Source organism: Protopterus annectens, chromosome 7.part0 (assembly GCF_019279795.1).
Source record: "Protopterus annectens isolate FY-2018-M chromosome 7.part0, PAN1.0, whole genome shotgun sequence".
Lineage (NCBI taxonomy): Eukaryota > Metazoa > Chordata > Ceratodontiformes > Protopteridae > Protopterus > Protopterus annectens.
In genome coordinates, this window is record NC_056739.1 from 26,435,600 (window position 1) to 26,453,339 (window position 17,740).

Here is a 17,740-nt window from a genome sequence, read left to right on the forward strand (position 1 = left end):
GTGTGTTAATAAATCATTGGCTAGTGTAGAAATGCCAAATAATTAGAAGAAGTGTGGCATCTTTCTATAAAGGGGCAGGCAGAAAACATTATTGGAATTTATTAGTAGGGTATGGTGTCCTGGTCCTGAGATGTGGTCATTCCATTGTATTCATCATTTATAATGCATAATGCTCCTTTTGGCATGTATCTGTTCAAACACTTGACACACTTTGAATGCCCACAGTATTTTTTTACCAAGAAAATCAAGAGTTTAAATCATAAGAACTACACTGATCATCTCAAAGTCTTTCCCCACTTCTAGATATCATATAGGCTTCTGAGGGGTGATCTCTGTCTCACATACAGACCATGAACATATCCTATCATCTCACACCTATTGCACATCTGCAAGTCCAGTGGTGGCATAAACACTTAATCAAGAGTTCTTAATCTCTTCTGCAAAGTAAATAGAACATGTTTGAGGGAGAAATATGTATCACAGACAATTCCACTTTGGAATCATCTTCCTTACCATGTAAAACAAAGTACTCCTCTTTCTCTATTCCTACATAATCTGGATGATTGGATGGAAACTGCAAATTCATCCCTGAAGTATCATCCCTGTCCCTTATAAAAAGGGGTAGCATGTAAATGCTTGGCCTACTATGGGTTATTCACATTTAAATTACAAGGGCTAAACAAACTTCATGGACATGCATTGGTGGGCTTCTAAAGATCCTTCAAGGTTAATAGCCTACTAAGAAACTATGAAATCATGTAACTAGAGACTCGATAGCTTTACAACAACGATGGGGAAGGGTAGTAGCATTTCAAGATGACAAAAGTCTCGAATACAGCAACCAACGTGGCGTCATGAGCAGAATTCGCTGTCAGTCAAATGTGATTCATTTTTATGACTGGATTATAAGTGAAATTTACAGAACAGAACCAGTTGATACTGTCTATTTGGACTTCAGCTAGCCCTTAGATTTGGTCTTGGTCCGACAAAGGAAGATGATAAGAAAGGTGGACAGACTGAGGCTATGAGCATCACCGGGAAACTACACAGATGCAGGACTGAATGGAACAACATAGTGGGTTGTGGTAAGAGCAACAGTGACAAGAAGTGCGGAAGCTTCTAGTGGTGTGCAGCAGGGTTCTGTCCTGACTCCAGTATTCTTCACTGTGTATGTTTAAGATACATCTGTGAGTGCAGAAATAAGGATCAACCCTTTTTGTTTTATGGGAGGCTTGTTCCCCCAAAAGTTCTGCAATGAAGGATGGTGGCAGAGTTTACTTAACAATTTGAAAAGGCTGAAAAACTTGGCAGAAATGTGACAGTTGAGGTTTAAAGTAAACAGATGCAAAGTACAGCTCTTAGATCACAACAGCCCTGGAATGATGTATCAGCAGGGGAAGGCGTGTGAATTTTGTAACAGTGGAGGCAAAGGATCTGAAGGTGTAGATCACATTTAGATTGGACCACTGGTAGCAGAGTGAGAGAAGAATGGCAACAACAGCAGCAGAGAGAATGCTGGGAAGTATCTTAAAGGGACAGAAGCCAGAATAAAAAGGGACTGCTTCCATTCTACAGGGCTCTGGCAAAAAACAAACCTTGAGCACTGCATGCATTTCTGAAGGTCATATGAAGACATTAACATCTGACTGCTGGTTAAAATCCAGAAGAGAACTACTCTCGGTTTAATTTCTCCAAGTCCTTTGGGTTTCTAATATCACAATAGGAATAGACCCTATTCATATGTCAAAGTATGATTGAAGTTCATAAAAATAATATTGTTTCAATCTTCAGTTTTAGCTAGACGTGCTCTTTGCAGCACCCACAGTGTGCCAAAAACTGACTCCTCATGCAATTCATATGGAGTTATATGCATCAGTAACACATCTAAGTAAGATTGTAAATTCTTTTTTATGAGACCCATTGCCCTTACTACTGTTGGAACTGTTTGGGTATCCTCCTTCCACATTGCCCTAGTTTCTGCTCATAAATCATGGCATGACATTTTTCTCTTTATACGTAAGACACTGTAGTCACTGGGTGTAGCAATTTCAATGATCAGTGCTACTTTTGTCTCCTTTTCAAGGACTACTATATCCGGTTTTCTCACATCTAGTTTTTGAACTGTTGGTAATGGGTGATGCCATGTGATATTAACTTCATCATTTTCTAGAATGCATTGTGGCATGTTTCCAGTGTTTTTCTGCTACTTCAGTATTATAATGTTTGCAGAATTGCCAGTGCAACAGTCTTGCCACATTATTATGCATTTCAGTATACAGTCCTTCTGTTATTAGTGTATCACATCCAACAACAACATCTGCGACTGTTTCCAATTCAGTTTTACAAAACCTGCATTTGTCTATTTCTCCCATCATATTCAATAGACTTTATAAATCAATGTGTATGTAGTCCACCATCGTGGGCCACCAATATTAACCTTTCATCTTTTGGTTTAAATTCACCTCTCCTTAACCATTCCTGCATTCAATCCTGACCAGCATGAGGTTGTTCCAAGACTTTTCTGTACTTACAACTATATTTATGCATTTTCCACGGCTTGCCTTCTCATCTAATCCTTCACCTTATACTTTTTTTTTTTTTGGCACATTCATTTGCTGCCTGATTTTCATCTACTTTTGGTTTGAATTCCATTCCTGCTTAACACAGATATGCTTCTGCTAAACTCAGCAGGGAAGTCCTCTTGGACTTATTTTCCTCATGTTTAAAAACTTTCACTATGTTTGGGTCTTGTGAGGTCAGCAGATATGTATGCAGTCCTAAGATTGCAGATCTGTATGTGTAATCATTTTTGAGGAGGCCCATACCTCCTTCAGAACATAGAATATATAAGCTTGGTATACACTGATTTTTATAAATCATTTGATAAGCATGAAGAATCCTTCTTGTTTTCCTGTCCAGCCTATCCAACACCATTTGGGGCCAGTCAATCACTCCAAAACTCTTAGTTAAGACAAAAAAAGAAAATTGGTTTTAGCTTAAACTTTGTTCCTAGATGTCAGAGCTGTTTTCAGTATTAATTTTAGTATTCTGAAATATTGATTACTAAGTTTTATTTGCATTTGTTCATGTTTTATTGTTGATCCTTCATCAATTCCCAAATATTTATACACTCCCTATTGCTAAAGTTATTTTATATCACATTCCTTTCCCAGACTAATGTTTTCTTGGTGCTGCAGCTTTTCTGCTTTAAAGGTTCCTTTTGAACTACCAGAATGATCTATGGGATGGAGTAGAAGGAATATAACCAGCTACTGTGAGATGTATAGCTGTTGTCGGTTGAGACCAGAAGGGAGGATGGGGCATGATATTAGTGCATAAGATCATTTCAATGTGATATGGAGTGGTCATTCTGAACAGCAAGGATAGAGGGGATGGAGGAGGACACAGACAGCAGATTGCAGGGACTAACTACTGCTCTCTGAAAACACTTTCTCACATTAATAGAACAGATAGTGGAGAGAAAGTTCACAAAGCCATTCAAGAGGTTAGGGGAAATGCCTACTAAGGGCAAAGGGGAAAGTAAGAATGGAGGGGGTGAGGTAGAAAATTCAATCCACTTAAACAGGCAGACTAGATTATAATTACTGTCTCCTTCTGTCATCAAGCAGGTGCAATGTAAGCAAGGAAGTGTAATGTAAACAAGCAGGTGCAATGTAAACAAGTGAGTGCAATGTAAACAAGTGAGTGCAATGTAAACATGAAGGTGCAATGTAAGCAAGTGAGTGCAATGTAAGCAAGTGAGTGCAATATAAAGTAGTACTTCCAATTGTGAACTGTTTCTCCTGTACAAAACTGACACGTGATCAACACAAGTGTTTGCCAGTATTCTTGTTCCTAAGACATTACTGACAGCTGATGTGACTACCCAGTTTATGATCCTTTCTTTCTTAGACCCTTTAGCCAGTTATACAGGGAAGAACAATTAGATTTTATTGGTTGTCTAGCTAACTACTTTTATTTCCTTGAGCACCTGTCTAGTAGCACACTAGCTAATTGCTTAGATACCTCTTGGCTAAAATGTGCAGTCACTGAAGGCCACTATAGTCTAGGTTTATTCTTGCTGTAAAGTGCAATAACATTAGAACTGGATTACAGCAAGTGTGAGAGCACAGTGGCAAAGCATTGGCAATGTGGTAAGCTTGTACCCACAAAAACACACAATTCTGAAAAGCAAGAATGAATTAGGCTCTAGATGTCTGTGTAAACCACAGACCTCACATTGCAGGGTTGGTTTAAAATAACAAGAACACTGGAACAAGGTTACACAGTTAACTTTCAGAGGGCCAAATGGGCCTGTGAAGGAAAGGCTGCCTGACAAATTCTGCAGAGAGTAAGTGTGACTGATCTATGTATGTGGCTTCAGTTATGCACTTTTAATTTGATATCCTGAAACAAACAGTATTACTAACACACCTGGCATGCCCTCTAAGACACTGGCAGCAAATGCATGTTATATTATTACTGATGCTTCATATGGGATTTATGACAGGCTGTCATATCAAATGATCATAAACTCAGTCTATCTGTAATGACCGACTTTCACGTTCCTTTAGAAGTAAACGGGAAAAGGATACAATTTCTGAACGAGGAAGTGCTAGGCACTTGAATGAAATGAGTAGAAAAATGAAGACACTTGAAGCCATTAGTAAAAACAGAACCGACTATACTAACCCAAGCATCATCTGCAAAACAGAACCGACTATACTAACCCAAGCATCATCTGCAAAACAGAACCTACTATACTAACCCAAGCATCATCTGCAAAACAGAACCTACTATACTAACCCAAGCATCATCTGCAAAACAGAACCGACTATACTAACCCAAGCATCATCTGCAAAACAGAACCTACTATACTAACCCAAGCATCATCTGCAAAACAGAACCTACTATACTAAACCAAGCATCATCTGCAAAACAGAACCGACTATACTAACCCAAGCATCATCTGCAAAACAGAACCGACTATACTAACCCAAGCATCATCTGCAAAACAGAACCGACTATACTAACCCAAGCATCATCTGCAAAACAGAACCTACTATACTAACCCAAGCATCATCTGCAAAACAGAACCTACTATACTAACCCAAGCATCATCTGCAAAACAGAACCTACTATACTAACCCAAGCATCATCTGCAAAACAGAACCGACTATACTAACCCAAGCATCATCTGCAAAACAGAACCGACTATACTAACCCAAGCATCATCTGCAAAACAGAACCGACTATACTAACCCAAGCATCATCTGCAAAACAGAACCTACTATACTAACCCAAGCATCATCTGCAAAACAGAACCGACTATACTAACCCAAGCATCATCTGCAAAACAGAACCTACTATACTAACCCAAGCATCATCTGCAAAACAGAACCTACTATACTAACCCAAGCATCATCTGCAAAACAGAACCTACTATACTAACCCAAGCATCATCTGCAAAACAGAACCTACTATACTAACCCAAGCATCATCTGCAAAACAGAACCGACTATACTATACTAACCCAAGCATCATCTGCAAAACAGAACCTACTATACTAACCCAAGCATCATCTGCAAAACAGAACCGACTATACTAACCCAAGCATCATCTGCAAAACAGAACCTACTATACTAACCCAAGCATCATCTGCAAAACAGAACCGACTATACTAACCCAAGCATCATCTGCAAAACAGAACCTACTATACTAACCCAAGCATCATCTGCAAAACAGAACCTACTATACTAACCCAAGCATCATCTTCAAACAGAACCTACTATACTAACCCAAGCATCATCTGCAAAACAGAACCTACTATACTAACCCAAGCATCATCTGCAAAACAGAACCTACTATACTAACCCAAGCATCATCTGCAAAACAGAACCTACTATACTAACCCAAGCATCATCTGCAAAACAGAACCTACTATACTAACCCAAGCATCATCTGCAAAACAGAACCTACTATACTAACCCAAGCATCATCTGCAAAACAGAACCTACTATACTAACCCAAGCATCATCTGCAAAACAGAACCTACTATACTAACCCAAGCATCATCTGCAAAACAGAACCTACTATACTAACCCAAGCATCATCTGCAAAACAGAACCTACTATATTTATTAGTAGGGTATGGTGTCCTGGTCCTGAGATGTGGTCATTCCATTGTATTCATCATTTATAAGGCATAATGCTCCTTTTGGCATGTATCTGTTCAAACACTTGACACACTTTGAATGCCCACAGTATTTTTTTACCAAGAAAATCAAGAGTTTAAATCGTAAGAACTACACTGATCATCTCAAAGTCTTTCCCCTCTTCTAGATATCATATAGGCTTCTGAGGGGTGATCTCTGTCTCACATACAGACCATGAACAGATCCTATCATCTCACACCTACTGCACATCTGCAAGTCCAGTGGTGGCATAAACACTTAATCAAGAGTTCTTACTCTCCTGCAAAGTAAATAGAACATGTTTGAGGGAGAAATATGTATCACAGACAATTCCACTTTGGAATCATCTTCCTTACCATGTAAAACAAAGTACTCCTCTTTCTCTATTCCTACATAATCTGGATGATTGGATGGAAACTGCAAATTCATCCCTGAAGTATCACCCCTGTCCCTTATAAAAATGGGTAGCATGTAAATGCTTGGCCTACTATGGGTTATTCACATTTAAATTACAAGGGCTAAACAAACTTCATGGACATGCATTGGTGGGCTTCTAAAGATCCTTCAAGGTTAATAGGCTACTAAGAAACTATGAAATCATGGAACTAGAGACTCAATAGCTTTACAACAACGATGGGGAAGGGTAGTAGCATTTCAAGATGACAAAAGTCTCGAATACAGCAACCAACGTGGCGTCATGAGCAGAATTCGCTGTCAGTCAAATGTGATTAATTTTTATGAAATGTCATATATTTAGGATTCAGCTGCAAGGAAGCTGTGAGTAGCTGAACACTTACTAAGTAAAGTAAATCAGAAAAACAGTGTGATAATAAGCATGTTCAAGACTTGTGCTTTACTGTAGAAAGTACCTACTTGTTCAGATACTCTGTCATTCTAAACAAGAGGACTCTGGAGATTGTGGCTTATGCTGTTTGATAGCCCTTTAGATGTATGTAGAGTTGCATTTATAACTACATAATGTTATTCTAGTCTGGTGTGCTTTCTTATTGTTTTACAACAAAATGAACACAAAATGTCGCTGACAGTCCCCGTAAAGGGAAAACGCCTTTAGCCTAGATATTCATTGCTTGAGTAAACTGAAATACAATTTTCATCTGCCTTGAAAAACAAGGGATTGAGCATTCATTCCAAAGGAAGGTAAAGTTCATCACTATTCCCACTTGTATTCAATAGAAAAAGGTTGGAAGTTTTTGTTTTTGTTAAGAAAGACATTTTTTACTCACAGTTCTGGGTGACATCACAAGCTGATTGTATAAAAGGAGTAATACATAGAGCAATGTTCCATGATATGGCACTTAAGAAGTTATTAAAATGTATTTTTTGAAGTTTTTGACTATTTTAAATGTTATTTCACATTCAGTTCGGGAAATATGAATCATCTTGTGTGACATTTAATGCATATGTAGTTTGCATTTCTGTCTGCTTTCTGGTGGTGTCTTTTAGTGATCATGTTTATTTTTCTTCTGTTTTGTCTTTTTCTCTCTCTCAGCTGTGTGTCTAACATCTAAGGTGAATAGTGATCAGCAGGATGTTAAGGGGAATTTACAGCCTTCATGGAATACTGAATAGGTGATTCTGATTGTGGTCCACATAGATGTTATATCCCCTGTTGTATATATATGAATTATGCATGCCCTGATCAATGATTGCCACAAAGAGTTTACATCCCCTGATGTATAATATATAAGCAAAGAATAGCTTATTTGAAGTGACCACAGGGACAGCAAAACTACAACGGCAGTGATGTGTGGTAAAACTGCTTTGTGCCTTGTTAGGGGTGGATCATTAATCTATAGTAGGCCATTCATTAGCTAGGGCTTAGTGTTTTCAGTAAGAGAAAGTAGCCTTTATATTATCCTGAAACGTGTATTTGCATATAAATTCATTAAATTTTGGTGATTTAGTCATTATATAAACCTACAAACTAACTGTGCAGGCAAGCAGATTTAAAAAACAGAGTAGTTCTTCCTCTGTTTGTGACTGAACCCAGGCAGTCTTGTTCTGATAATTGATCAAAAGCAGGGGCAGGCCAAACAGTGATGCTGCTCACTTATTTACTTATTTTTTCTAGTAGAAACACACTTTGTATATTTCAACCAGATTATAATCATCCTTGTGAGAGAAACAAGCCTAAATGTAAATTGACTGTCTGTATAATATAAATCTTGTATACCAGATTTGGTGGAGTTCATCATCCTGTCTGCAATGTGCTGCAGACATACAGCATAAATTTTCACTTACGGTTGTACACTGGACCTCCCATATCTGCAGCTCTGTCCTTGTGTTTGGACCATGGGACTGGTCTATGATAGTGTTGTAGTCTATAGTAGTGACTAAGATATGCAGTAGTACAAAGGGACAGTGACTCCATTAGTGCAAACTCCATTCTTTGCCACTACCTTACTTTGCAGTTTTTAACTTATGCCATTTCTATATGGCTACATAATGTTAGTCATGACACCTAGGCTTTTGATCTTAAGTCATGATCAAGAAAATCTACTGGGGCTGCATATAACATCCATATAAATGCTTCAGGATATGACATATCTTACTGTATCCAAGGTGTCCATTCTGGCGACAAGATTGACAACTCATTCAGAACCTTTAATATTTTCCTACTGCCCTGTGTATAATGTAATTGTCCTATCACTGCACTTATATTTAACAGTGCCTGAAGCTGTAGACAGGCAGCTAAATTTAGTGACCAATCATGCATGGTCATTATTAGGTTGAATGTTTTGCCACAGCCTCTGACATTGTTCTCCCACTGTATCAATAAAGGAGTCTGGATGGATATAAAACATGACTAGTATAGTATAAAAATATGACTGGCATAGTATAAGGATGGTGCAGTGGTGCAGCGGTAGTGTTGTCGCCTCACAGCAAGAGGTTCTCCGGTTTGATTCTTGGCTGGGGTGCCTTCTGTGTGGTATCTGCATGTCCTCCCTGCATTTGCGTGGGTTTCTCCGGGTGCTCAAGTTTAATCCCACGTTACAAAGCCATGCTTCTGGGCTGTTTTTCCCTGGGCCTCCCCTGAAAATTGGGTTTGTTCCAAGTCAGACTTTCCCGGTTAACAAATGTTAACTAAATAAATAAAAATAAAAACTGCAGATGATGTACTTTCAGGGAAAGCTATAGGCAGTAGGTAGTCATTGATGGTGTCTACTGTAATCATGTCTATTGCAATTTTGTAAGCTGCAACTACAAGAATGAACCCATGCATGCTTTCTCTGCTATAAGTCTTGCCTACTTCAGTACATAATTATTTAGCTACGCTAATGCAAACAACTATGTGGATCTGTATAAAGGCTTGTTTACGTAAAGGAGATCTTCCTGGCTTTAAATTTCACATTCTCACAACCAAACTTTTAATGTTGAACAAGAGCCTCTAACATCGTTCTCCCAATGTATCAATAAAGGAGTCTGGATGGATATAAAACATGACTAGTATAGCATAAAAACATGACTAGCATAGTATAAAAACACTAGTTTTTGTATAAAAACATGACTAGCATAGTATAAACACATGATTAGTTATAGTATAAAACATAACTAGTATAGCAGAAAAACATGACTAGTTATAGTATAAAAACATGACTAGTTTTAGTATAAAACATGACTAGTTATAGTGTAAAAACATGACTAGTTAGAGTATAAAAACATGACTAGTATAGTATAAAAATGCGACTAGTTATAGTATAAAAACATAACTAGTATAACTCTTTCTGATGATTTTATGAAGAGAGAGGAAAACAAAATACCTTTAAGTTGAACTTTGGGGTTAGACTGGCAGGAGAGTTCAGTGTAAATAAGTCTTTATGAACAACAGACTGGTCACATGACCATGTGAACTGTCTATCTTATCTACACACACAGTAATGCTTTTAACTGTCTATTATAGCAAATCAAAGCCAACTTCACCAATGGCTAATATATTGGTGTTTTGGGAAATCCTGTTTTCTGATAAATGTAGCTTTTTGTAGATACTACAGATATTAATATGCTCTGCTTTTATGACATGACATACCCCAGTACTGAATAAGACATGGTGGGGGTGGGACCACAGAATAGGACTAAGAAGTATGTCACCTCTAAGTTGTTTCCAAATGGTTGTGACATAAATGTATCTGATAAAATATCAAATCCAAAAACAGACTGTGCCACTGTGGAACATATCTTTACCGGTGATGTGACATCATATTGAAACATGCATACACCTCATTCCACTGCACCTCTAAAACAAGGAACAAAACCTTAGAGATTGTCACAGTACAGGGCAGTGTAGTTACCCCATGCCAGGTCTGTAGTACAGGCAAGTGATAACAGTTACAGTGTAGCACAGTCATGGGCTGCATTGTAGGGCTTTACTGCTGATAATGGGTGTTCATGATACATAGTTGTTGTGCCACTGACTGGCCCACAGAACACTGTATGCAGCCGCACTACAAAACCACATCACATGGTGACAGTACAGCACATTACAGATATACAAATATATATATAGCCACAACTCATCCCATATACAACACATGCAAGTCTTATTTCAGTGAGATGCCACCATACATTATAATGACTTTGTAGAGGTCAGAGCTGCATGGTGATAAAACAAATGCACTGTATAACAGCACTTTGCACCTATCCAGGTTTCTTCTGGTAAAATGAAGAATGAGAAATTATTGTTGGATAGCGAATGGTGTTCTGCTATGGGACCTGTGCAGCAAATATTATCAGTTAATGGGAGTCATGCAGGAGACAGAATGCATGCACACACATTAGCTGGAACATTAGACTGAAGTGACATTTCATAAAATATACACCACTGTCCTCTGCACTACAAAGGGATGCATGCCATATATATGACTGGTGTCACCATTACCACCTCTGTCACACAGACAGTGTCATCTGCCACTAGCCTGTACTGTGTATTATAGACAGTTATGTCTGCCACCAGACTGCATTATCCACTACAAACAACTGTGTGTGCCCATACCATATACTATAATAATTCTTCAGGGAGAGAGTTCAGGTAACAGTGATTACCAGCTCTAGTGGTATAGATACATAACACAACATGAAATGTGCAATACCACAGTGGCAACACATAGGGTTGGTGGTAGCGCCACATTGCCTCATATCACAGCACCACCTAGGGAGGTTGTAGGATGGTTATAGGGAGTTGTGCCATGTCCTCTACTGTAGCACCAGCCTAGGGAGAGTACAGTACAGTAATAAGTAGTCATATGCTGTGCCATAAAATAGTGCCAGTCTAAGGAGAGTGTAGGATGAATGTACATAGAGTATAGCACAGTAATAAATAGTTATATCCTGTGCCATAACATAGGGCCAGTCTAAGGAGACTAGGATGAATGTACATAGAGAGAGTATAGCACGTTAATAAATAGTTATACCCTGTGCCATAACATACTGCCAATCTAAGGAAATTGTAGGATGAATGTATATTGGGAGAGTATAGTACAGTAATAAATAGTTATACCCAGTGTCATAACATACTGTCTGCCTAAGGAGATTGTAGGATGAATGTACATAGGAAGAGTATAGTACAGTAATAAATAGTTATACCCTGTGCCATAACATAGTGCCATCTAAGGAGATTGTAGGATGAATGTACATAGGGCGAGTATAGTACAGTAATAAATAGTTGTACCCTGTGGCATAACATAATTCCAGTCTAAGGAGATTGTGAAATGAATGTACATAGGGAGAGTATAGTACAGTAATAAATAGTTATACCCTGTGCCATAACATAGTATAAGTCTAAGGAAATTAAAGGATGAATGTACATAGGGAGAGTATAGTACAATAATAAATAGTTATACCCTGTGCCATAACATAGTGCCATCTAAGGAGATTGTAGGATGAATGTACATAGGGAAAGTATAGTACAGTAATAAATAGTTATATCCTGTGTCATAACATAGTGTCAATCTAAGGAGATTGTAGGATGAATGTATGTAGGGAGAATATAGTACAGTAATAAATAGTTATACCCTGTGCCATAACATATTGTAAGTCTAAGGAGATTGTAGGATGAATGTACATAGGGAGAGTATAGTACAGTAATAAATTATTATATCCTGTGCTATAACATAGTTCCAGTCTAAGGAGATTGTGGGATGAATGTACATAGTGAGAGTATAGTACAGTAATAAATAGTTATACCCTATGCCATAACATAGTGTAAGTCTAAGGCGATTGTAGGATGAATGTACATAGGGAGAGTATAGTACAGTAATAAATAATTATATCCTGTGCTATAACATAGTTCCAGTCTAAGGAGATTGTAGGATGAATGTACATAGTGAGAGTATAGTACAGTAATAAATAGTTATACCCTATGCCATAACATAGTGTAAGTCTAAGGAGATTGTAGGATGAATGTACATAGGGAGAGTATAGTACAGTGATAAATAGTTATACCTTGTGCCATAACATAATGTCAGTCTAAGGAGATTGTAGGATGAATGTATGTAGACACTGTCAGTGGCTCCACAGGAAGCACACTCACCTTTGGTGTTGGAAAACCATAAAACTGTGGGTTCTGTTTTCACACCAGGGGTTTGGATTAATTTCAGTACTGGCATTGCAGTGCAGCATAAAGGGAATGCTGTTCTACTCAGTGTGCCTTCCTTCAGATGAGACATTAAACCAAGGCCCTACCTGCTTCAGCTGGTGGTAGCTCAGATGGATATAAAAGGTCCCAAGACACTTATTGAGAAAAAGAATAAGAGTTGCTTTGTTTACATCTTTCCTTATTTACACCTCTTTACATAATTTACGCACTCATATTTGTAATGTACATCTTGTCATTTCTTTCCATTTCTCTTAACATAATCTATACAAAAATTCCATTTTTATCATTTCCAAAAAAAATCAGATTTTTGTAAGTCTACATCAAAAATTCTTTAAAATGTCTTTTATCATTTTTCCATCCTTTCACCCACAACCATCTTTTTATTTTATCTAGCACATCATATCTCTGTTTTTAATTTTAAAATAATCCTTTACTTGTTACTTTTCAATAATCTACAGATTGCCATTTTTCAATTTCACATATTTTCTTTCTCATATTTTCTATGTATCATAAGACAAGCAGTAGGTGGAGTGGATACTATAAATTGGCTGTAGGTGTGAGTGGGTAGGTGACTGAGTGGTACAGATGAACAACTGCTGCAGGGCTAGCCACCCAGCAGTGTAAACCTTGTCTCAAGATGATTGTCACTGCTTAAAGTGACGCCCCGACCCCATGTGCAAAATGGGAAAAAGGATTGAGGTTGGATGGATGGATATCCATAGTTATATTTTTAAATCCTTCCAATTTTTATTCCTTTCAGAACCTCCAAATTTTAGCATTTTTTTATACTTTCAAAAGCAATGTTTTGTCGTTTCTTCTTCACTATACTTTAGATGTCATATTGCTTTTATCTGGTAACTTATTCAATAAAATTCTTAATGGGAAATTCCCTGTTTCATAAAAATATTTATGTCTTCTTTTAACTCCTTCCCAAGATCCACCATATGGTATTTTTCATTATATTGGTATACCATAACTTTCTGTTTTTATTAATCTTATTATTTTAGCTTCCATACTTTTATTTTATTTTCATACTCTTTTCCTTTTATCTGTTCTTGTTTACTACGACTTTCTCCTTCTTAATATTTACAAACTTCTTCATGCCTTACATATAACATTTACCCCATCATTTGCAACTCTGTCTCTTTCACTTTCTTTATTAGCCAGAAAAAAATGCATAGATGTTAAATGATATATATGATTTTTTTAGATGCAAAGTTCCTTTTATATTTCATATCAGCCCTATATTCAGTAAATTCAGCCTTGGACCCCAAATAAAATAAAAACATATCTCTAAAATATCTTTCATAACTTAAGCTGGAAAATGTACACACTGAAATATATTAGTTTCTTAATATGTGTTTATTTAATATATAACCTTTTTGTTGAACTGTAGATTCAAACTTCTTCACCATGATAGCATTTTTTCTTCAAACATTATTTTCCACCTTTCTATTACATTTTCATCCTCTCCATTCAGGCAGTGTCCCAGTATAACTATGTTTAGTTCAGTGCTGTATGACTCACAGGGGAATATCGGGGTTTGGGCACTGTTACTAGTGTTTCACTGTCAGAAAAATGCAAGTAAAAAGGTAAGCCTCTGTTTTATCAGCCAGCTGCACATTTGGCAGCATATCTCCTCGGGCACCTTTGCAACTGATGCCATTTACAGTACGAATAAGGACACCATTAATTTATAAATGTAAATCAGCAATAATTCCCTCAGAAATACACTGGGTACAACATTCCTGGGGCAAGGAGGGTGCAATAAGGTGCAGCTACACAACAGAAATGTACTAGTACATAGCACATGCTACAGTAACTTGTGTCTCTCAGAGGGTGAGGGTGCACTGCTAAACAGCACAGTAATGGACATAGTTCAACTGTAGTGTGATCTCATCTTGCCCCACTGATGCACTGAAAGTGACAATCAGTCCAATAGGTTGATAGGTCCATATGTGGTTACTAGGCATGTAGCCAGGGGAATACTGAGGTGCGTAGCCCAGCCTTCTAGTTAACCTAGCACCTGTCCGGTCAAGCTCAGTTTTATGTAAGTGTTTGAGCTCCAGCACTGTGCAGGTATGAGAAATAACAGAAAAACATGAATAAATACAGATAAAACAGCCTAAACATCAATAAATATCAATCAAGCTAAACATAAGCTAAGTCAAACAAATGTGTTTTTAAGGCATTTTTAAAACCTGCTAATGTTGGTATATTCCACAACCAACCAGGAAGTAGGATTCATAAGACACTACCCTGGTAGCTAAAAAAACAGCAGCCAGAAGAATAAAAATTATAAGATGGAATAACAAGTAGACCTTGTGACCTAGAGAGCAAAGTGTGGTGGGTTATAATTGTGTAGAAGGTCTCATAAGTATAGCAGAACAAGATTGTGCAGTGATAAACCATAAGAAGAATCTTGTACGTTATTTGTTGTCTTACTGGTAGCCAGTGCAAGCCCATAGTATTTTGTACTAGTCAGCAGCCATGCAGTTTCAGAGTCAGACAAACTAGCATATAAGACATTATTGTAGTCCAGATGGTATTAAAGTCTGAACAACAACAGGATAGTCACAGGGAGAAATGCGGTGCTTGATGAGGGTGACATTCTCCAGGGGGAAGCATGAAGGTTTGAAAACAGCTGAAATATGGCCCTTAGGCATCAGCCTCTCATCAGAAATCACATTATGGCCCTTAGGCATCAGCCTCTCATCAAAAATCACATTATGGCCCTTAGGCATCAGCCTCTCATCAAAAATCACATTATGGCCCTTAGGCATCAGCCTCTCATCAGAAATCACATTATGGCCCTTAGGCATCAGCCTCTCATCAAAAATCACATTATGGCCCTTAGGCATCAGCCTCTCATCAGAAATCACATTATGGCCCATAGGCATCAGCCTCTCATCAAAAATCACACCATGATTCTGCACTTTAAATTTAAATTTGTCACCACAATAAGAAATGTCAGGAGACAAAATTGAAAGAGAAGAGTTTCTCAGGTAACATGAACCATTATAGGCACTGTTTTGGGGTGTTGTGTTTAAGCCTGTTACTGACAATCCAATCAGGGATACATTCCAGATTGTAAGAAAAAGAGTTAAGGGCTGACACAGATTCCTGAAAGAATGAAAGGTGGAGCTTTCTGAATGAGTAAAGTCTCCTAGGGGCAAACAATAATGCACCTAGAATGGAAGCCTGTGGTAACCTACAAACCAAATGATTGGAAGAGGAAAAAAAACCCTGATACCACCCTTTAGGTACAGCATGATAAATATGAGGTAAACCAGTCAAGGGCAGTTGCAGAGAGTCCACATAATGATCTAAATAATCTAAAGGAATGAAATGATCCTAGGCTTGTATAGGCCCTAGGGCCAATAGCCTAGTACTTACCTATGAACCTATAATCCAAATGCCAATAAGAGCTCAAGAAGGGCCAAAACGAAATAGTAACATTCATATCTCACAGCTAGGAGATCACTAAAAACTCAAGTAAGTGCTGACTTAGTATTTTCTCAGCATCACACGGTGCACAAATGAAGGCTGAAGGAATCAAACTCTGGACTACAGGAAGTAGCTTGCTAACAACTCTTAGCCTTAATCCTCTGAGCTAACTGTTGGATTTTCATTGTGCCAGCCAAACTATCAAAGCTGTGCTTCAACCATGCAGTTATGCACATAAGTAAAAAAATAAGGTAGTTTTAATAAATGTAAGTATCTGTCCAGTTGTAAAAATCTGACAAGACAAAAGTACTAAATAAGTTTGAGATGGAGGGGAATGTTGGGGATTATTAAAAGAGGGAAAAACAAAGAATGTTGGAAAGGTTTCCAGTATGAGTAGATGAAAGTGAATGCACTGAGGACTGTAATACCTAAACTTCATTCACTGAAAAAAACAGCTAAAAAATCACTGCACCCCTAATGTGGTGTGTACCGACACCCCCAAACATATATATATATATTGATATATAAATATAAATATGTATATATGTATATATATATATATATATATATATATTGATATATAATATAAATATGTGTATATATATATATATATATATATATATATATATATATATATATATATATACACACACACACACACACACACACACACACACATATGGGCAGGTAAAAGCCAACCGTGGGGAACCGCTATCTCCGTACAGTGCGGAATAGGAAAATTCCCTTCTTCCGCACTGTAGTGCAATCTCAGAGTTGGTATATTTAAGTTACGGGGGATGTGGGGCCAGAGCCCCCCACGGGGGGCGCAGGGGGCATAGCCCCCCTGCTAACAGTTTAAGGTATTTGTTTGTTGTGTTTTATGTGTTTAGTTTACATGGTTGGCTTTTCGAAAGTCGATCATATGGTCTCAGCCATATGAAAGTTGACTTTCTGAACAGTCGACCATGTAAAGTAGACCCATACACACACACACACACACACACACACACACACACACATATATATATATATATATATATATATATATATATATATATATATATATATATATATATATATACATACCAACTCCATAGTCACATCAACTCAAAGAAGGGAGAAATTGCCCCAAAAAGTGAATTACTGCTGGCATAACTCCCAACAGTAGAAACTCCAATCACTGGTGGGTTTAACCTCTGGCAACTTGAGAGTTCAGTCTTCATCCTCCAATAGGATAGCAGTTGGAAAGAAGGTAGTAACCGTTACAATACAAATTCAGCTAATGATTGGCATATTGAGGTACAGAAAGTATTTTACAGAGAGGAATTTGGATATTACTAGCACTGCAACATGTAAGTACTCTGGAGGAAGTTATATCAGTAATAACCAGTTTCTGACAATGTAATGCATCTTCTGGTTGCAGCCTTAAGCTTAACCTTAAAATGATTTTAATTTAGGTAGCAGTCATCTTATTAGACTGAATGACT